Consider the following 21,815-nt stretch of genomic DNA (forward strand, 5'->3'; position numbering starts at 1 on the left):
TCTCCCATGACGGAGATCACGTATACCGACGCTTTTGGGTCGGTAATTCATGAGATTCTTCAGTGGCGGTGGATGAGGACATATTCATACCGGAGACATCTGAGACGGTATGTTTATTTTGTACATGTATTTTTTTCATATCCATATATCAAATACATTTGTTTTATATCTGTCCTTATATTTTTTTTTGGAACAAGTTTCGCAAGATACCGTGAACGGCATGGTGAGGACTATGCGTGCTTTTCGAGATGCTTATTGGAGAGCCCTCGTGGCTTTGTCATACTGTGATCATCGGATGGTCGCGGTAGGTTTGTTTGATTTCTTTTTCAAAGTTATTACACATTTTGTGTATTAATCTTTGTTTTGGATTTTGCAGGATGTACAGCAGCCTTCCGGGAGTCGCCGAGCATCCTGACTTCCATTTTTATTATATATTATATTTTTTCGCTTATGGAAAATGTACATATATATATTTTTTAATTTTTATTGTTGTACATATGACACACCTTATTTGTATATATAATATTTTATTTCCATAAGTGTTAAAAAGCGAAAAAAATTATGAGGGAAGGAAAGGGTTCTCGACTTACCCCTCTTAAAAAAAACCAAAAAAGAAAATAAAAGGAAAAAAAACAAAAAGAAAAACAAAGGGTAAAGAAAAAATGTAAAAAGAAAAAAAAGGACTTAAAAGAAAATAAGAAATAAACAAGAAAATAAAAAGAAAGTTAGAAACAAAAAAGAAAAATAAAATAAAAGAATGAAGAAAGGAAACAAAACTAACAAAGGCAAGCGTATGGGTTAGTCATAAGATTTTGTTGATATTCCGTTATTTGGTAGTCCGAAATATGGAAATAAACCAACCAACATGTCGTGATAGAACAGGGCGCTGCGAAACTGGATGGGTTGCGCGCGACTGTCACGCGCATGAAAATTGGTTGTGCGCCCCACATGGGGTGAACTTTCCTTTGGGCGAAAATTGCCGGAAAAATTACCTCGTTTAGGTCTATTTAAACGTGGTTTCGTGTAGTCTTTTGATCATCTCACATTCATTCGTATTATAAGAAAAAAATATTGCTCTCTTTCTCCACATTCTTTTTCATTTTTATTCGGTTTGAACATTGGTAAAGCCATTTGAGCAACGTTTGAAACAATGGGTCACTTCCCTTTCAAGTGAGGATAAACTAGCTTTTAAAATCTACCACCTTAACTCCCTAATAAACTATATGCAACTTAATATAAATTTTGATTTCCTCCATGCTGCAGTTAATCTTTGGGACTCAAACCACCATCTTTTCCTCCTTAAAGGGGCTAAAATTGTCCCATTACCTAACGAATTTGAGGCTCTACTAGGCTTCCCTACAAATACTCCTCCCGTGACATATGCCCCTACCTTGTCAGATTACAAACCTGTTGTAGACACCCATTTATGTCTCCCCAAAACCACACCCGGTGATGAATTCCATTCACGTCGAATCATAATGAATGAAGTGAAAGTGTGGAAAGTCTAGTGTTGCGGTTAGTTTTTATAAAATTCTCTCTTTCTGTTTTCAAAAACCTATTTTATTTTATGAAAATAGCCAATCCAGTTTAGTTTGGTCCATAATAAGGGTCCAATAATAGCATAGTTGGATAGGGCTTGAAAAGAGCTTTCCAACGATATATTATAAGCCCAATTCCGATGAATAATGAGGAAGTTATGGCCAAATTACTAAACTGGGCCCGATTTGATTTTTATATGCGGCCCAATGATCTAGAGGAAGGCCTATTATGAATTATCATTTCTAATGCAATTAGGATTGATTATAGTCTTCTAGAAGGTTCTTTTGAATCATAATGTGATTAGGATTGATAATTAAGTTTTAAGAGTTTTATTTGGAATAAAAGAAGTGTTTTAAATGAAATTACGATTTTACCCCTCGTACAGACTTTTACGATTTAATTTTATTTAAAAATATAAAACGTGTGGGAAAAATATCCTACAGCGCCGAATGCCAGGCTGTCGCCTAGCGACAGGGGCTGTTGTGGCGACAGGAGCTGTTGTGGCGATAGCAGCGTGTTTTATTCCTTTGCAAACTCTGATTCTTTTTTATCTAATCCGGACTATTTTCATTATAAATAGCGTCCTTAGACCTCCCTTTTTAATCATCAATATGACACCAATTCTCACCAACTTTCATCATGAAATTCTTGATACTCTCTTTCTCTCTCTTTCTAAACCAACTTTTTACAAACAAAATTCCGCATTCACAAGATCTAGACACACCTAGCCAAGTTCGAAGTTGGCTTCGCCCTAGACGTGAAAGGTTTGATATTTCTGAGGATTTGGTCCCAAATCTCTATTTCAATTATTTTATTTAATTGTTTGATTTTATATTTTCCTAGAAGTTACTAACGTGTGTATTTTGTTATTAGAAAGAGATACGAGGAATCCAAATAAACAGGTTTAGGGTAAACCTAATGATTGCATGTTAGTCAGAAAGCGCACATGAATACGAGAAGAATAAAGTAGAGGCCTATTATTAGGGCATATTCTTTCTCTTTTAGATTGGATTTGTACTTTTATCCCCGAACTTCCAGTCTTGGTTCTAGACCAATTGGAGTTAACAATCTCATGGATTGTTAAGGGGTGTAACCTTCACCCTTTGAACAGTTTACAAGTTCCTAAAACTTGTTGGCGACTCTTTTGCTCTAGCTTCCTTCCCTTTGGACGCCACCATGCTTACGTGTATGATCACTTTGGGGTTCAAGTTTGGGGTAATGCTTGAAATATTCCCTACAGTTTTTGGCGACTCCACTGGGGAGGATTTCTATTTTAATTCCTGATTTATTTCGGCAATGATTTAGAATGAGTGAATGAGACTCGAAAAGTTCTAAATATTTCACGTGCGTAATTTTGATTAACATTATTGCCATATGCACAAAATAAGGCTCTCATTGGAAAGACCATCCGTAATGAGTCTAAAACATAGGATTTTTACACGTAGGAAATTTGAGAAATATCTTTCACAACTAGAATCGAAATAATACTGCGAAAACTGGAAAATTCTAAGAACACAGATAGCTGATGAGGCATGTAGGAACTGGCGTCTAGAAAACAAAGCCTGTCGCTGAAGATATGGCTCTGTCGTCGAGCAACAACTTTGTCATCTAGCGACAGGGCTCATATCTTGGCGACAGTCTCTGTTAGCAGGCGCTGCGTTCTTCCAATACCGATTCATAAATTTGTCTTCTTGTTTTTCCTAGTTCTAGCACTGTTGGCTCGATTCTACTTCCTGATTGAGTTTTTCTCACTTTTCTGAAACCCATATGTGTTCTACATATGGACATAAACCTCTGGGAATTCATGCTCCATCTACTTGATTGAACGCTCTGAGCAACAAAGGGTACATCCGAGAATGTTGAATTCACCAAACCATGGAAATCAAGTTTAACTCGTGGGGTCCCATTCACACGTGCCAACCCTTCCAAAGGTAAGGCTTCTACGCGGTACATCCGGACTCATAACCGTGGACCTTCTTTGACTAACCCATATCCCGAACTTTAGAGAACTAGAGCCATGGTTGGGTTGCAAACTCATTGCATCATATTGTGCCTACTTGACTACTTGTGCATACTCTATGTGTTTTTCCTAACGGTTTGTTTGACTTGTGTTTAAGCCTAAATGAACTGATTAATGGCTAAAAGGACTTTGCCTAATTAACTAATTAATTAATTAGAGTAATTAAAGTTTATTAAATAAATCAAAACTGACTTAGTATGACATTAAGCCTGTCCCGTAGAGTAAAATACTGAAACCAGTCCCAGATTAATGTTCCAGTAATGGCCCAAAAATTTGGGTTGCAGCGCCGTGCAACAACCCTGTCGTCTGGCGGTGCAGTGCAGTGTGCGGCGAAATTCCTGTTGCTTTGGCGACAGTTCAGATTTTTGCTCGAGTCATCACAGATTATTAATCACTTTGGTTATTTTGTTAATGGCAGTAACCATATTTAGTCCTTGCTTAAGTCTAGTCACATAGTCTAGCCTCATGGTCTTACACATGAGTCTTCACATGTCACCTACACTCACTAGTCTTAGCACACACTTTGCATATGTCACCATAACCATGTCTTAGGTTCATGCATGAGTCGTTTTTCGTCATCCGAGTGGGGGGTCCAATCTATTCCCATTCTCTTCCAAATTCTCTTCCATGTTGAATAGAGCTTGAGTCAAAATAAATAATAAAAAACTTATCCCTAATTTCCCTTTCCACGGTACTTGATCAAGGAGAGAAGGGCGATTAATCAAGGACAACACCTTTATTTAAGTTCAACTTTTTGATAAACCAGTTGGTCGAAAAAGAAAAGCTAAGAAGATAATGGCATTCCAAAGTTCAAGGATATAGGCAACCCTTACTTACACTTAAGGGCATTCAAGACCATAATGAACATTAAGGGGATTGATAGGAAAGTCTTTCATTCCTTGTTTCTTTATCTCTTGAAACTGTTTGTCAACAATGGTTCTTTTCCCTTGACAAAGAGAAAACCTCTTCTTGGGATTCCATAACAAACGCTTTTGTAGATAGATATAAATACAACATCCAAGATGAAACAGACCACAGACAGCTTGAGATATTAAAACAAAAAGAAAACAAAGGGTTCACTTCTTTCTTCAACAAATGGAGGGAAACTTCTGCTAATATGGTTAAGGTTCTCACCGAAAAGGAGTCTGTAAGGATGTTCATCAAGAACCTTCAAAAAAAATATGCAAAGCACTTAAAATACCAGCACAACTTGAATACTTTCAAGGCTGTGCATAATATAGGCATTGACATTGAAGATGACCTTCTAAGAGATAATAGTGCGAGAGGAAAGAAGAACGACCATCCTTCTTCTTCCTTTCCCATTAACGAAGTACATGCTACGAACACCTCTAAACCACGAATCCAAAAGTCGAAAAGAGTGTTCACTCCACTTGGTATGCGTTATGAAATAGCTTTCGAAAAGCTACACCACAAAGGACTATTCATGCCCATAGGACCTATTAAAGACCCAGTTCCAGAAGCCAGGCCACCTAAGTGGGATCCTAATAAAAACTGTAAATATCACCAAGGAAAGGGTCACGACACTAAGGAATGTTGGAAACTCAAAGAAGCTATTCAAGACCTGATCGATGACAATAAAACTTCCGAGATTCTAGCCATCGCAGAAGATCAAACATCCTTCGATCCTTCACTCTTTATCACACCTGTAGGCGAGCCCATGATCGAGATAGCTTATATAACCTCTATTGATGAAGTGGCCATGATTGAGGAGGATGAAAGAATTTTCATAGATAATATCGGGGAAAATTTGTCAAGTCTAAAAGAAGACGTTTGAAAACTGCAAGATGTCATTGCCATGCTCTTGAATGTGGTAGAAGGACTAGCAAATTGGATGATGGTTATCGAACAAAGTTCTCACCAAGGATTTAATGAAGAACTCAATGCTCCTAAGCCAGGGGCAAAACAGACCATTGAAGAATACACACCAATAGAAATGGCTTATGATGAAGCTTTTGACTATCTTCATGATCAAGGTCTCATTCGTCCCGTTGGCCCCAGTAAAGACCCACCACCTTTTAATAAAATGAGCATTTATTTCCTTGCATATGATCATAGCATTTCACCTAAAAAAAAATTAAAAAAAAAAGCATTGTCGAACTAAGCACAAGGTATACCCATGATTTGAGGCACCTCTTACAGCCATATCATATCTCCTTTCGCCCTTTCAAATAAACAATCCTTTTTTGATAAACCACTTTGAGCCTCGTCTAAAGATAGACTTTTCTTTCTTCAACCCTCATCTACTTAACCTTGGGATGGGATAGTATGCAACTTATGCAATTTTAAAAAGTTTGTGTGATTTCAAAAGAGCAAAATAGATTAAAATAGCAAAAATAAAAATAAATAAAATTGTACAAAAGGGCAAGTGTTCCATGTCTTTGACATGAACATGTCTTTGATATGAACATGTCTCAGATTGCGTCTCTTATTGAGTGCTCGGTACCGTGCCTGAGAAACATGAATGCCAAGTGAGTGATAGACCGCTGTAGACACCTAAAAATGTCTCCCAAAAACCAAACCCGATGATGAACAACCTTTCACCGCCACTATTGGTCGGGTTCAGTATTTTCCCGAGAGTGCTTACAAAATCGTATTTAATTAAATTCAATTTTTGAATAGTCCATGGATCAGTCTTGATGTTTGGTCAAAGCATAGTTTTAATTTCAGCCCAAACTTATTTTTTTAATTTTAGCCCAAACCTTTTTTATTTTATTGCTTTATTATTTATTTTTGGCCCAAACTTTTAATTTATTTTTATTTATTTTATTATTTTGGCCCAAATAATAATAAAATAAGAAAATATCCCGAAATTATCAATCGACACTTAAAATGCTGAACGAAATTAGGGTTAAAAAGAACGCTGGATTGGAGCCTTCTCTCTGTTCCTGCTTCAAGCTATGAATTTAGACGGAAAAGCGGACTGAAAATTCCAGCGTCACGACAACAGTCCACCGTGTCACGGGAAAATTTCCCGTCTGACGGTGGGGTTCCCCGTGACACGGGACACCTGCTGTGACACAGGGGTTTCCGTGTCCTTTCCGCGTAAACCCTTAACGCGTTTTCTCTCCCGTTTAAAAAATATTTCCCGCGTCACACAAAATGTGCACCGTGTCACGGGAATTTTTCCCGTCTGACGGTGGGATTTCCCGTGTCACGGTACACAGTGCCATGTCGCGGGATACTTTTTTAGGGTTTTTATCATTTTAGGGTTCCGTGTGTTCCCTCAGCACATTTTTTCTATAAATACCCCCTCATTTCTGATGTACGGGGCATGAATTAATTCTCTGGTATTTTCTCTCTTCTATGCTTTAGCCTAAACACTAGCCTACCCTTCTTTTTTCAAAATTCCTTCTTCAAGCACTCCTAGGAGTCCATACTTTACTCGTGGTTCTGTCCTTAAGCCAAGGCGTGAAAGGTAGAACTGTTTGAGGGTTTGGCCCCAAATCAATTCTATTTAATTTAATTTAATTTAGTTATTGTTTTATTATTATTTCCTTGAAGTTACTAACTCGTTTATTATTTTGTAGTTGCAAACAAACAGAATCAAAGTATTGTTAGAATTATTGTTAAATTGCTTCCAATATTAATGTTTATTCTATTATTTTTTATGATCACCATATTGCATGTTTAAAGGGAATATGTAATTGAAAATCACGCCTAATAAGATAATTTGGACAACCGGTTTAGGTTCCTTTTTAATCTTGTTGTTAAATCAAGTGATCACTAATATTTTAGAATTATATGTTGCATTAATATTCAACCAATTTAGCTTAATAATAGATTGGAGCAAATTGAATCTCTGTTTTTATTCCTTTGAGATCGCAGGAATCACTTTTCACTATAAGAATCGAGTAGAGGCCAATATGGGCGAATGTGACTCCATGACTCACTTCGTACCATCATCCCCGATCCTCCTTTCGTGGTTCCGAACCATATGGAGTTAGTAATCTCATGGATTATGAATGGGGTGTAACCTTCACGGGTCAATCGTTGTTGCCTATCGTTGTCCCTTATTCATGGTTGCCTTAAATGATCCGTGAACGGTTTACAAGTTCCTTAAAAACTTGTTGGCGGCTCCCTACTTTCCTTGTCCCTAATCGTATATGTCAATTCCCACTTCCTATGAGTGCCAAGCATATTCACAACATGCTTTTATGTAGGCGCACTTCAAGCGACGCCTACAACCGCATGATCGGGATTTCCCACACTTATCAAAATATAAAAAAAAATGTAAAAGCAAAAAATAAAGAGAGCAAAAAATATATAGAAAAAAAAGAATTCAAAAATGAGATAACTCAAGCATAAAAATACAAGGATTCAAAAGCAAGGTTTCAAACCTTAGGGGCTTATCTAGGGTCTTGAGCCTTTAACCCCTTCTTCTTCAAACCTTTAGCCTAACCACGTTAAAACCCTTCAAAAGACCTTTTTAAGGTATACACACACTTGTGCGAGATTCGGCTAAAGCTACGTTCGGCCTGATTCCTAACGGATACGTAGGCAACTTCACATCGAGGTGCGCCCGTAATAAAAATGCATTCATATTTACGTTCATGATTGATCATATCAAGGGGATCTCTTATGCTCATCCTTATTCACTTAGAGATAGACTTGGGGGCTTGATCCTTACATTATTAGCCTACCCAGCCTAAGAATCACCACCATTTGACTCTTTTTGAATATATTTTTCCATACACTTAGCCTTTGCGGCTAACCTTAGGATCACTTTCACACACATCACAGATACAATAACAAATATACTTCCCTTAGGAACCCTTTATCATGAAATCTTAACATAACGCTCACTACAAGAAAAATCTCTTTTCGTAGCGATTATTTCGTAGCGATTGTACATTCGCTACAATATGCAAGAATGTCTGTGAAATAATTAAGGATGTCGTATCATTTTTACAATCGCCATTGTTTTCCCATATAAAATCGATACAGAAAAGCCTTTTCAACACTAGATATATAAATATTGTTTGACAAAGAATACATAAAATATGTCATAGCTTATTGGTGAAACATTTAATATAAGAGTTTGAGGTTGCATGTTCGAATCTTGTAAAGATCATACGCATGTTTTTTTTTTTGAAGAAAATGAGTTAAACATTTATAGCGATTGTAATCGCTACAATAATCACCACAATTTGATGTAGTTTTTCGTATCGATTATTGAGGCAAACCCCAGCGACATTGAAAACCACTACTATAGGTTAAGGCAACGGGGGATATTGTATCGAATGATCATTCGTTGGGAAAGCTTTTTGTTGCAATTACAATCGATACTAAAGGTTAAAATAATTTCTACGAAAAGGTTATTTTCTTGTAGTGGCTAAAGCATGCCTTGTCATATCATCATCAATCATCATTGCATAACAAAGTATGAATTGCTTAGCCTCTGTGCCTAAGTTACCTAAATATTTTCATCTAAGATAGCCTGGGATGAATTAATCCTTGCACCTTGAGAGATAGTATCAAACAAATTTTGACTAAGCTCATGCACCATTAAAAACTTCAATTCTTTTTTGCGTCTTTCTTTTTTGGGAGAAAGTCGGTACCCTCCACAAAAATGACGGAAATTTTTTGCTTTTTTGCATTTTGAGTCAAGCACATCACAATACAATGCACACATGGGTCATGAGTCACACGTGTCAATTCACCTTGGGTCAACCTCGAGTCAGTCAGGCACGTTGAGTCAACCTCACGGTCAACCCTAAGAAGAAACATTAGCAAAGTCTTTTGGCAAAGCTCCTGTTCACAACCAACCGAACGATCACAACAAACATTCAAGTATCAAAAGCCCTTTTGTTTAGAGACGCGTGGACATATCAAAAAGCTCTTTTGTTAAGAGACGCGTGGACATATCAAAAAGCTCTTTTGCTCAGACGCGCGTGGGCATATCATTCAAAAGCTCGTTTGCTCAGAGACGTGTGGACATATTAAAAAGCTCTTTTTCTCAGAGACACGTGGGCATCCTATTAAAGCTCTTTTGCTCAAAGACGAGTGAAAAATCCTCAAAAAGAAGCTCTTTTGTTCAGAGACGCGTGAACATATCCAAAAAGCTCCGGGCATCCTATTAAAGCTCTTTTGCTCAAAGACGAGTGAAAAATCCTCAAAAAGAAGCTCTTTTGTTCAGAGACGCGTGAACATATCCAAAAAGCTCCATTGTTCAGAGACTAGTGAACATCAACAACAGCGAGATGACGTTCCCTAGCTTGTGAAAGGTTGTCACAACAACAATGCAACAAATCGATTACCTACAGAGACGTGTGCTTGATAGTGCAAGATACGTGTTTGTTAACTCTCTTATCTGTTTTAACTAACGCTAGTTTGCAGGTATTGGCGTTACAAGAATGATTTAGGATCGCAGAACGTTCTGTATCATTCTCCGTCCCTATCGCTACTTTAACTTTTGTTTTCGAAACTTGCGTTTTTCCAAACTCAGTCAAAGTGGGGGCTTCTTTAGACATCCATATGTGTCTCCCCAATACCAAACCTGGTGATGAATACCTTTCACGTCGAATCATAATCGAATAAAGTGAAAGTGTGGAAAGTCTAGTGTTGCGGTTAGTTTTTATAAAATTCTCTCTTTCTGTTTTCGAAAACCTATTTTATTTTATGAAAATAGCCAATACAGTTTAATTTGGTCCGTAATAATGATCCAATAATAGTTTAGTTGGATAGGGCTTGAAAATATTATTAGTTATAAGCCCAATTCCGATGAATAATGAGGAAGTTATGGCCAAATTACTAAACTAGGCCCGGTTTGATTTTTATATGTGGCCCAATGATCTAGAGGAGGCTTATTATAAAATATATTTTCCTAATGCAATTAGGATTGATTATAGTCTTCTAGAATCTTCTAAAAGGTTATTTTGAGTCCTAATGTGATTAGGATTGATAATTAAGTTTTATGAGTTTTATTTGGAATAAAAGAAGTGTTTTAAATGAAATTACGATTTTACCACTCGTATAGAATTTTATGATTTAATTTTATTTAAAAATAGAAAACGTGTGGGAAAAATCTCCTACAGCGCCGAATGTCAGGCTGTCGCCTAGCGACAGGGGCTATTGTGGCGACATCGGCTTGTTTTATTCCTTTGCAAACTCCGATTCTTTTATCTAATCCGGACTATTTTCATTATGAATAGCGTCCTTAGACCTCCGTTTTTAATCATAATATGGCACCAATTCTCACCAACTCTCATCAAGAAATTCTTGATACTCTATTTCTCTCTTTTTCTAAACCAACTTTTAAACAAAATTCAGCATTCACAAGATCTAGACACACCTAGCCAAGTTTAAAGTTGCCTTTACCCTAGACGTGAAAGGTTTGATATTTTTGAGGGTTTGGTCCCAGATCTCTATTTCAATAAATTAATTTAATTGTTTGATCTTATATTTTCCTTGAAGTTACTAACGTGTGTATTTTGTTATTAGAAAGAGATACGAGGCATCAAAATAAATAGATTTAGGGTAAACCTAATGATCGCATGTTAGTCAGAAAGAACACATGAATACGAGAAGAATACAGTAGAGGCCTATTATTAGGGCAGGTTCTTTCTCTTTTAGATTTGATCTGTACCTTCATCCCTAAACTTCCAGTCTTGGTTCCAGACCTATTTGAGTTAACGATCTCATGGAATGCTAAGGGGTGTAACCTTCACCATGTGAACAGTTTACAATTTTCTAAAACTTGTTGGCGACTCTTTTGTTCTATTTTCTTTCCCTTTGGACGTGACCATGTTTAAGTGTATGATCTCAGTGGGGTTCAAGTTTGGGGTAATTCTTGAATTATTCCTACACCTGTGTTTCAACGAATTTTTTGTCTTGAATGACAATGATATGGCTAAAATTGGGGCAAAAGAAGGCATTAATTTAATTTAATTTATTGAACATTTCGTCGTCCCTCGTGGCAATTTGACTAAACAACGTTTTAAAATTCGTGCTTTGTGTTTTTGTTTTGTTGTCAATTGTTTTCTTAGGACAAGTAAAGAATATGGAGATTATTCTATAGTGTCCATAGTGGAGTAGATGGAGGGATGTCATTCACCCTCTCCTTTAGCGCTAGCGGAAACTGTACTTTGCTTGAATTACCTCAGAGGAGACCTAAACAAGAACGGTTTCACGGGAAGTCCACTCCTATTACACGTACGTTTTTTTCTTTTTTTTTACGTCGTATTTCAGCGCAACTGGCCTGACCAGCGCAATCTTCCAAGATGCGCACGAGTGGCGCACGGGACTGATTGTCATGCGCGCGCACCTGCTGGTGTAATGTCGCAAATTAATTTTTTTCTTCTTTTTCCATATTTGGCTCATGGAGCGTTTGCGAATTGTTGATTAACCACAAAATCTTGAGGCTAGAAAAGTAAGAGTGTTCCCTGGTAGTCGCATTCTTTAAAAACATAAGAATTAGGAAGAATGGACATCTTTTTTCTATCATGGGGTTCCTAACATGCGCTTTTGATTCTTTTGTGGAACATAAGTAGTATGATTGGGAATAGTTTTATTTGTCCCTACATTAGTCTTTTAGGCCTCTCTAGTACTAATTACATCTTTCCTTGCAGGGTGATGTGACAGTATGGGATGAAACAAATTATTCCTCCACAGGATTGCGATGCCGCTAAAGATGTGAACTTTTAAACCTGACCGGATTGCTCGTTGGATGGAAAATTGGTCTAGTCTTCCTAAGTGGGTGGTGAGAAATCCCACGGCGAGCATAGTGCTATCTTCCTTTTACAAGGCTTGAATGAATGTGGCAGACAAGGGAGAGTTAAATAAGGCTCGTCAACAAAATCAAGCCACCACGGCTCGCAATCCACCCAAGCCTTTGATGCATTCGGACACTACTACTCCTCCTAATGGCCAAAACAAATGAGTGAAAAGAAATTTAGACTTCTCCTCATTACCTAAGGCTCGTTCAAGGGAACTTAAAAGGAAGGTTCCTCCTAAACCCGCGCAACAAGGTGTGAAGATTAAGGAACCTTCATCAAATCCTCGCAAAAAGGCTCCAACAAATACTAAGTACAAAGGAAAGAGAGTTGAAAAGGCCCCTATTCCTAAGTTGAAGAATAATGTTTAGGTAAAAAAGAAGGGCAAATGGGAAAGATCTAAAGTTTCCGAAAGTACTGCAATGTAAACTACTCCTCCGTCAATTATGAGGATTGAAGACATAGTAAAACCTTAGAGTGGTACACAATATTCATTACTACAAAATTGGCCAAAGAGACTCATTGAAATTAGCCAAAGAGACTGCCTTGGAGGCGGTCTCTAGCGCAGCGGTCTCTTTGGCAAAGAGACTGCTTTATTAAAAGCAGTCTCTAGAATGAGAAAGCTAAGACCGCCTCTTTAAGATAAGCGGTCTCAACATTGCGGAAATTAAGACTGCCTTTATAAGAAAAGCAGTCTCTATTTTAAAAAAACTAAGACCGCCTATCTTATTTAGGCAGTCTCTTTTTTTAGAAAAGTGAGATCGCTTTTTAACTTAACGTGTCTCTTTGGTCACATTTTAAATAAAAAAATAGCTTATTAGATTTTTATAATTATAACTCATCAATATTAACATTATATACTACATAATTTTATTCATATTTTCATGATTAAATACAAAGGAGAAAATTAATTCTTGTACGTATACTCCTCAAAAATTACATACATAGTACATATATCAAAGAAAATTCAATACATTAAAATAAAAAAATAAAAATTCTGTAAATGATGACTTTTTTTTCCTTAAAACAGCAGAAGAAGAAAATTTTATTACTCAACCCTCTTATCAAAAGAAACAAGGGGAATTGAAGCGGGAAGGTGGAGTAGTTGAACACTCATATCCTGCTTATTCCTCTTTAGAAGATCAACAAGAGTAAGGCATCAAAAGCATCTGTTAGGCCAAAAAGTATCGCAATCGCTTCTGCTTCGCTGACACTTCCCACCCAACAAATCAGAACAATTAAAAAAATCAAATATTATTATCCATAAATAAATCAGAACAATTATAAAGGAATGAAAAAAAGGAAAAATGAAAATTTTAAAATCAAGATACAAAATAAAATTCGTTTACAATTTTAAAAAATGATAAAATGTTTAATTTAACTAATGAAATATGAGATCTAAAATAAAAGTTGTTTAAAATGATGAATGAAAAAAAATATCAAAGCAAGAAAAAAAAACTAATTTTAAAACAATCTAAAGAACAATTAATCAGGAAAATCTCTAAAGAAATTTAAAAAACAATAATAATCGAAATTGAAAATGATAATCGAAATATAAAATCAAATGCAAACTTAACAATGACGAAAAATACCAGATCTGACTCCATACGAAAGAAAGTGAACGATAATAACGAAAAATACTAGATTTGACTATGATAGATGTTTTCAAAACAAAAGTTTCATAAAAAATAGTGAAAATTGGTTATGAAACGAAAACATTAACAAGAAAAATAAACAAACAATAATCTATTACCATGGCTAAATAAAAAATCGGAGAACTTTTTTATTTTTTAACCAAAAAAATGTTTACAAGCAATTATTATAAGAAATTCCGACTTTTAATTAGGAAAATATGAAAAAAAAGGAACGTCAGATAACTAGAACTCAAAGATCTACTCAAATAAACTTATAGATAACTAGAATATGAAGAGAAAAAACCCTTATTTTTTGTACCACATCTAAGAGAAAAATAAATAAAAATTGAAAAAGGGGATCGATGAACTCTCATTGATCGAGGAATCGAAGAGCTTAATTTCCATAATAATTTTGCTCTCTTTATTTTGCCATTTCTCTTTCCTTTTCTTTGTTAATGGCTGCTCAAATTGAATCATATCGCTGTTATTTGGCTTAAAGGAAATGGTTAGGGTTTGAAGGAGGAGAGAGAAAGAGAAAAAGACATGAAAAGAAGAGAAAGGAAATGAGCAGGGCAGGGGTAACTTAAGAGTGAAGAGGAGAGAGAAGTTAAAAAGAGAAAAAGTGAGCGGCAGATGTGACACCTTAAAAACAAGAGACCCATCTTTAATGTTAATAGGTTTATCTATCAAAACAAGAGACCGATTTTCTCAATAGGCGGTCTCTGGTTCATTTTTGACAAATCATTTTTTTTTCAAAAAAACACAAGAGACCCTTCGTCTTAAATAATCGGTCTCTCGAATAAAATAATAAACGGTCTCTTGAATCAAAGAGACCGCTTATGTAGATAACATGTCTTATATATTGGGTCTCTTTGGCCAATTTTGTAGTAGTGATTAGTAGTTTAATAATTTTTTTTTTAATAAAGTGTAATCGCCATTATGTTTTTTCGAATTATTTATTATCTAGTTTTATGATATTTTGTGTTTTTTTTTATATGACCGAATCATAAAGGTTGCTTACATATTCGTATTACGAAATCAGGTCTTTGCGTAGTGCAAAAAAAAAATGTTATATATATATATATATATATATATATATATATATATATATATATATATATATATATATATATATATATATATATATTCTTTAATCTTACTTGTAGAAACCAAATGAAAAATTAATCAAACTTTGTTTAATAACTTAAATCAAAGTTTAATTTTGCTGTTTTATGAAATCACATAATTTTTGAAAAATGCCCTTATTTTATCGCTAGTAAAAATCAAAATTCTATTTAAGCGTAAAATTTTGGGTTCGTAGTTCGTCAACTGGTGGAGCGCGCAACGTCCAAGGTTGCGCGTGCCTGCCGTGCGCAACTGATTTTTTTGCGCGTGCCTATCGCGCGCAACTGATTTTGTTGCGCGTGACATCCACGAGCAACTGATTTAGTTGCCCGCGGCACTTGTGCTACTAGCATTAATTTTTTTTTTATCATTATTATCCCCCCAAGTGTGAAGAGTTTTTTCGTGATGTTCGAAGAAATCTAAACACTTTCAACGACATACAATTTTTATTACCCCCAAGTGTTATGAGCTTTACTGTGTGATTCGGTAAAGCGCATAACACTTAAAATCTTTATTTGAATACTAAGAGACATGATTGTTAATTATGAATGAACGAGTTTATCCGGAATTTCATATGTAATACTTTTTAAGTCGATCAATTCTAATTAATTGACGGATTTCATCACCACCAATATCCATTAATCGAACGGTTCTTCCTGATAAAATTTTAATTACGCGGTATGGTCCTATCTAATTAGGTTTGAATCTCCATCTTGGATCGGTTGGTGGACCCCTAACCTCTTTTAGTACGAAGTCACCTTCTTTAATATTGTGGGGTCATACCCTTTTGTTAAAGTGTCGCGTGATGCATCGTTGGTAAACTTGTACATGATGCAAAGCTCTAAATCGTCGTTCATCGAGAAATAAAAGCTCTTCGTACCTTGCTCATACCCATTCAGCTTTTGGAAACTTACTTTCGAGTACGATGTGTAGGGATGGTAGTTCTAGTTCAACTGGTTAAATTGTGTCCATGCCGAAAACTAAGGAGTATGGAGTTACTGCTATTAATGTCCGTATGGATGTTCTATAACCCCATAGGGCGAAGTGTAGTTTGTTCAGCCTGTCTTTATAATTTTCTGTCATTTTCTTGATGATGAATTTATGTTTTTTTTCGTCGATTCTACTGCTCCGTTTATTTGGGGTCTATAGGGCGATGAATGATGATGCTTTACTTTATAACGAGCTAAGAGGGTCTTAACTTCTTCTTTGAATTGAGATTTCTGGTCACTAATTAGTTCATGTATGGAACTCCATATTTACAAAATATGTTTCGTTCGAGAAACTTTGCAACATGTTTAGAAGTGATGTTAACGTAAGAAGCGACCTCGATCCACTTAGTAAAGTAATCTATGGCTATTAGTACGTACTCGTGTCCTCCTGTCTCTATTGGAGAAACTTTACCAATTATGTCAATTCCCCAAGTCGATAAAGGCCAAGGGGAAGTGAGGTGATATAGTTAGGATAGTGGAAGGTGTTGTAAATTAGATACATTTGGCACTCTGGACATTTCTTGACATATTGTATGCAATCATGTTCCATTGTGGACCAAAAGTACCCTTGTTGAGAGATTATTTTAGCAAGCATGCATTTTTTCATTCTTATGAGGTTCACAAACACCTTTGTGAGTATACTCCGTAAGGAGCGTGGATTCGGGTTGGTCTATACACAAAAGCTTTGACCATTGGGTTCCTTCTATGGTACCTGGTGTTTAGTGGACAAAGATTAGTATATAAAGGTTCCACATAAGTGTCTGATAAGACTTATAAACAAAATTTAGAGTCGCCACCTTATTTTTATCTGAATAAGGATGGATTTTAAAACTGTCAATTTTAATAAATAAAACTAAAAAAAAAAAAAACAACTGTTAACTCCATAAAGATAAATAAGGCACAGGGTTTGGGGTTTAGGTTAAGAGAATCGAACGTCTGGAACTCGTCTTCCCTTCTGTTCTAAGGAATGGGCTCTTACTATTTGTATACACCCATTTGTGTCTCCCCAAAACCAAACCCGGTGATGAATACCTTTCACGTCGAATCATAATCGAATGAAGTGAAAGTGTGGAAGGTTTAGTGTTGCGGATCGTTTTAATTTCTTTTCTCTCTGTTTTTGAAAATCTATTTTAAGAAAACAGTAAATCCAGTTTGGTTGGTTCATGATATGGGTCCAATAGTAGTGTAGTTGGGTAGGGCTTGAAAAGAGCTTTCCAACGATATATTATAAGCCCAATTCCGATGAATATTGAGGAAGTTATGGCCAAATCACTAAACTGGGCCTGGTTTGAGCCTTATATGCGGTCCAATGATCTAGAGGAGGGCCTAATATGGATTTATCATTACTAATGCAATTAGGAATGATTTTAGTCTTCTAGATTCTTCTAGAAGGTTATTTTCATTCCTAATTCAATTAGCATTGATAAATTGACTTTTGTTGACTTTTTAGAGTTTTAATCAGAATACAAGAATGTTTTTGAGGAAAATACGATTTTATCCTCCTGTACTGTTAATTTGTATCTAATTTTAGAAAACGCGTCAATAATTTAATTAGCGCCAAACTCCAGCATTAGCGCCTGACGCTAAGCTTGGCGCCTGGCGCTAGCGTTAGCGCCTGGAGCTAGTGTCAGCGTCTGGCGCTAGTGTCAGCGTCTGGCGCTAACCTCGTTTTTTTGTGCGTCAGAACTCTGTTTCGATTTTCTATATTTTTGGCTGATTTTCTCTATAAATAGTCTTCTAAAAACTAAAAACTCCGTTTTCATTCACCAACTATCATCAAGAAATTCTTGGTTATTCTCTCTTTCTTTTCTAAACTAGCCTTTTCTCAAATACAAAATTCCGCATTCACAAGACCTAGATACACCTAGCCTTATTCGAAGTTGCCTTCGCCCTAGACGTGAAAGGTTTAATTTCTGAGGGTTTGGTCCCAAATCTCTCTTTCAATTATTTAATTTAATTGTTGTTTATTATTTTCCTTGAAGTTACTAACGTGTGTATTTTGTTATTAGAAAGAGATACGAGGCATCCAAGTAAGTGCTTTAATGGTTTTTATTGATGTTATTATGTAGAAATCATGCTTAGGTTGTTATTGTAATTCCTAGTATCATGTGAGGATGTTTTCCTTAATTTGATGTTTAGGGTGACAACAATAAATTCCTAGTTTCATGTCTAGGGTAACTTTAATATCAAGTATGATTAAAAGTATGATGCTTCCTATTTTCTTCCTAATATTTATATTCATGTTAGTATCATGTTAGGGCTAAATATATGATTTTTAATGCTTAGTGACATGCTAGGGTTTGTTATTAATCTTGTTAGTATCATGTCTAGGATCTTGCTATTATTATTATGCTTTATTATTAACAAGATTATTTGTATGATTATAATTGTTATAATAATTATTATTTATTATTATGTTGTTTGATATTTATTGTTATTGCTTGATCACACCTTTTATGCATGTTTAAAGGGAATTGGTACTTGTAATCACGCTTAATAAGATAATTAATAATCTTGTTTAGGGTTAATATGATTATAATTCAAGTGATCGCCAATAATAGATTTATTTGTGCATTAATATTCAACCAACATAGATAAACAGGTTTAGGGTTAAACCTATTGATTGCATGTTAGTCAGAAAGTGCACATAAATACGATCAGAATAAAGTAGAGGCCTATTATTAGGGCAGGTTCAATCTCTTTTAGGTTAGATTTGTACCTTCATCCCCGAACTACAGTCATGGTTCAAGACCTATTGGAGTTGACGATCTCGTGGATCGTTTAGGGGTGTAACCTTCACCTCGTGAACGGTTTACAAGTTCCTAAAACTTGTTGGCGACTCTTTTTCTCTATCTTCTTTCCCTTTGGACGCCACCATGCTTAAGTGTATGATCACAGTGGGGTTCAAGCTAGGGGTAATGCTTGAAATATTCTCTACACTATTGCGTTGTTAAAAATCAAGTTTCAAGACATGTTAATCACAAAAAAAAATGATATAATAATATAAGGTAGGTTTGAGCACCAAAATTGCACTACGTACCGATCATAGTGAGATTTTTAATTCACTCACGGATCAAAACCTTCGTAGTTCAGACTGATGTCATGTTTTAAGTAACCAATTCCATTGGGTTTTTAATTTGGGTAGTTGACATAAATGTCATTTTTTGTGATCTTTTACGGATTCACTCATAAAAGTAAAATTAACCACCTTGGTTGAGGAAAATCACCCCGATTAGTGATCACCAAAAATGTCTTTTGAATAAGACAATTCAACAAATGCGTCCCAATTGACGACTTTTTGGTGGGTCAAGGAATTTTTTGAGTGAAGCTAGAAGGGTTCACTATATAATCTCACTCAAGGGTAATATTTGTAAGGTTTTAAGGGTTATGTGTTTAGGCTTAGTGAAACTGACCAAATAAAACACGAAACTTGTCATTGCTTTACTTCCAAATAAAAGGGAACAAAAAACTATCATATCCGATTGTCAATTAATCTATCGGGTAATTATAATGGGATATAAGCTTATTTTTATGGAGATGGAATTGTTACAACCTTATACAACTAAATAATTAATCTTAAACCTCATGTTTGGAAATGAGGCCATAATCTCATATTAACTATCATTAATTATTAAAAGAAATAAACAAAGTTATGATTCATTCTTGCGTCGCGAAAGGGTTTGAAATAAGAAGGTTCACAAAATTATAAAAAAAAATTTAAAGTTTGTTAAAATTCTTATTTCTGAATTTATCTTTAAAATAAGATTAAAGATTTAAAACGTTTATTTAGAATTAAAGATTGTGAAAAACTCTTATTTCTAAAGTCATCTCTAGATAAAATTAAAGTTACTTAAAACTCTTAATAATTAAGGTTCTATAAATATATATACATGATATAGTGTAATATAGGTTCCACGACACCATTAGTTTCTTGAAAATAAATTATTTTTTTTTAAAAAAAAATTAAGAGAAAAACGTGCCTATTTCATCTCTTTGATAGCTCAAACTAAAAAAAAATCATTAAAATCATAGAAAAATCAAAAAACATATTGTGAGATACGGTTTGAAAGATCTTGAAAAATTCTATCACTTGAGCTAAAGAAATAGAACTTATTTTGAATGTAAGGGTTCTTTTATAGGCCATCTTTGAGACATAGTAAGTAACTCTTCACTCTTGAACATCCTTTACATAAACTTTTAATTCCTTAGATCTTTAAGCTCACTTTAAGTAGGAAAATATTTTTAATAAATATATCTTATACAAACACATGAATGTATTAACCTTTCATATTTAAAATGCATTAGAAAGATATGCAATGCAAAATGCAATTAATCCCCCTCTTTGTAACCTATCACCTCACCAATAGGCTTGACTTTGAGTAATGAAAGACTTAGGGCTAATTTAGCACCTAATATCGTCAATACCCATATTGGTATCATCACATGGAAACAAACACATTATTTAGAATAATAATAATAATTAAGGAAATTAAGAAAGGAATAAAGATAATACCTTGAGCTAGATGTAGCAATTTTTTGGATAATCTCTTTTGATTATCAACGATGAAAAGGTGATAACTCCTTAATTAAAATGCAATGAAAGAGACTAAGTGATAATTTTTTTTTGGAATTTTGAGATATTAAAAGAAATTAGTGCAAAATAAAGCTAATGAATTTTTTTTTATAGAAAATAAACTTGAAAAATAAAACTAAATCTTAAGAAATAAACTTTTTTTTGTTTTAGTATAGAATAGGAATACTTAAATAATTTTTTTAACAAAGATGAAAATAACAACAATACCCGAACTTGAGATATTTTTGTGTTTTTTTTAAAGGAATTGAAGATAATAACAATAATAAAAATAAAAATAACAACTTAATTATATGATCCTTTTTATAAGTTAGTAACTTAAAAATAAAGCTAAATTAGAGAGATTTTAACTAAAGCAAAATATTAGAGGAGAATTTTTTTAGAAACAATTTTTAGAGAGAGAATTTGTAGAAAATTTTCGGTGTGTTAAAATGAGAAAATTAGGGGGTATTTATAGGAAAATAAAGGGGTTAATTTGCAAATAAAAAAGTAAATGAAATATAATTCAAGGATTATAAAGGTAAATATCAAGATTTTGGTAATAATGAGAATCTTGATATTAAATTCTTTCGTTTTATATGTAACAAACTACTTAATCTGTTTTGCAACACTTAAACTGATAAAATAAAGAAAATCGTAATTAAATCAGACTCTAATATTCATATAATAAAAAGGTTCTAAAATGTCATGGTATTACAAAAAAGAAAATATATAACCAAGTCAAGTAACAACTCAAAACTACTCACATGGTATACGTATGGCAGAGTGCTTAAATTTATTTAGTGACTATTATACTCACCAAGGTACTAAAACAATACTTATAAAATAAATATCTCCCTAAGATGTCAGCTCTGAAAGTTACACAAAGACATTAGGTTACAATACTAGTAGGGGTGGACAAAATATTTTAAGAGCTTAAATAAAATAAAAAAATAACCCTTGCCCTTATTAGACAGTACATATAAATTTAACCAAGATCATTTAACCATACGACAAAATCTTATACGTACGAGCATTACAAACAATGACCCTTACTAAAAAAAGTAAGTAATGTAAATCATATAAAGTCATATAAAAATTGACGAGGTTAGAGTAAAAACATACTATGTAAAACCAGATAACAAAAAATTAAGAGTAATAATTATTAAGTTATTAAGTCATACCACATAAAGTTAACGTGGTCAA

This window comes from Chenopodium quinoa, unplaced genomic scaffold, assembly GCF_001683475.1.
Source record: "Chenopodium quinoa cultivar QQ74 unplaced genomic scaffold, ASM168347v1, whole genome shotgun sequence".
In the NCBI taxonomy this organism is placed as follows: Eukaryota; Viridiplantae; Streptophyta; class Magnoliopsida; order Caryophyllales; family Amaranthaceae; genus Chenopodium; species Chenopodium quinoa.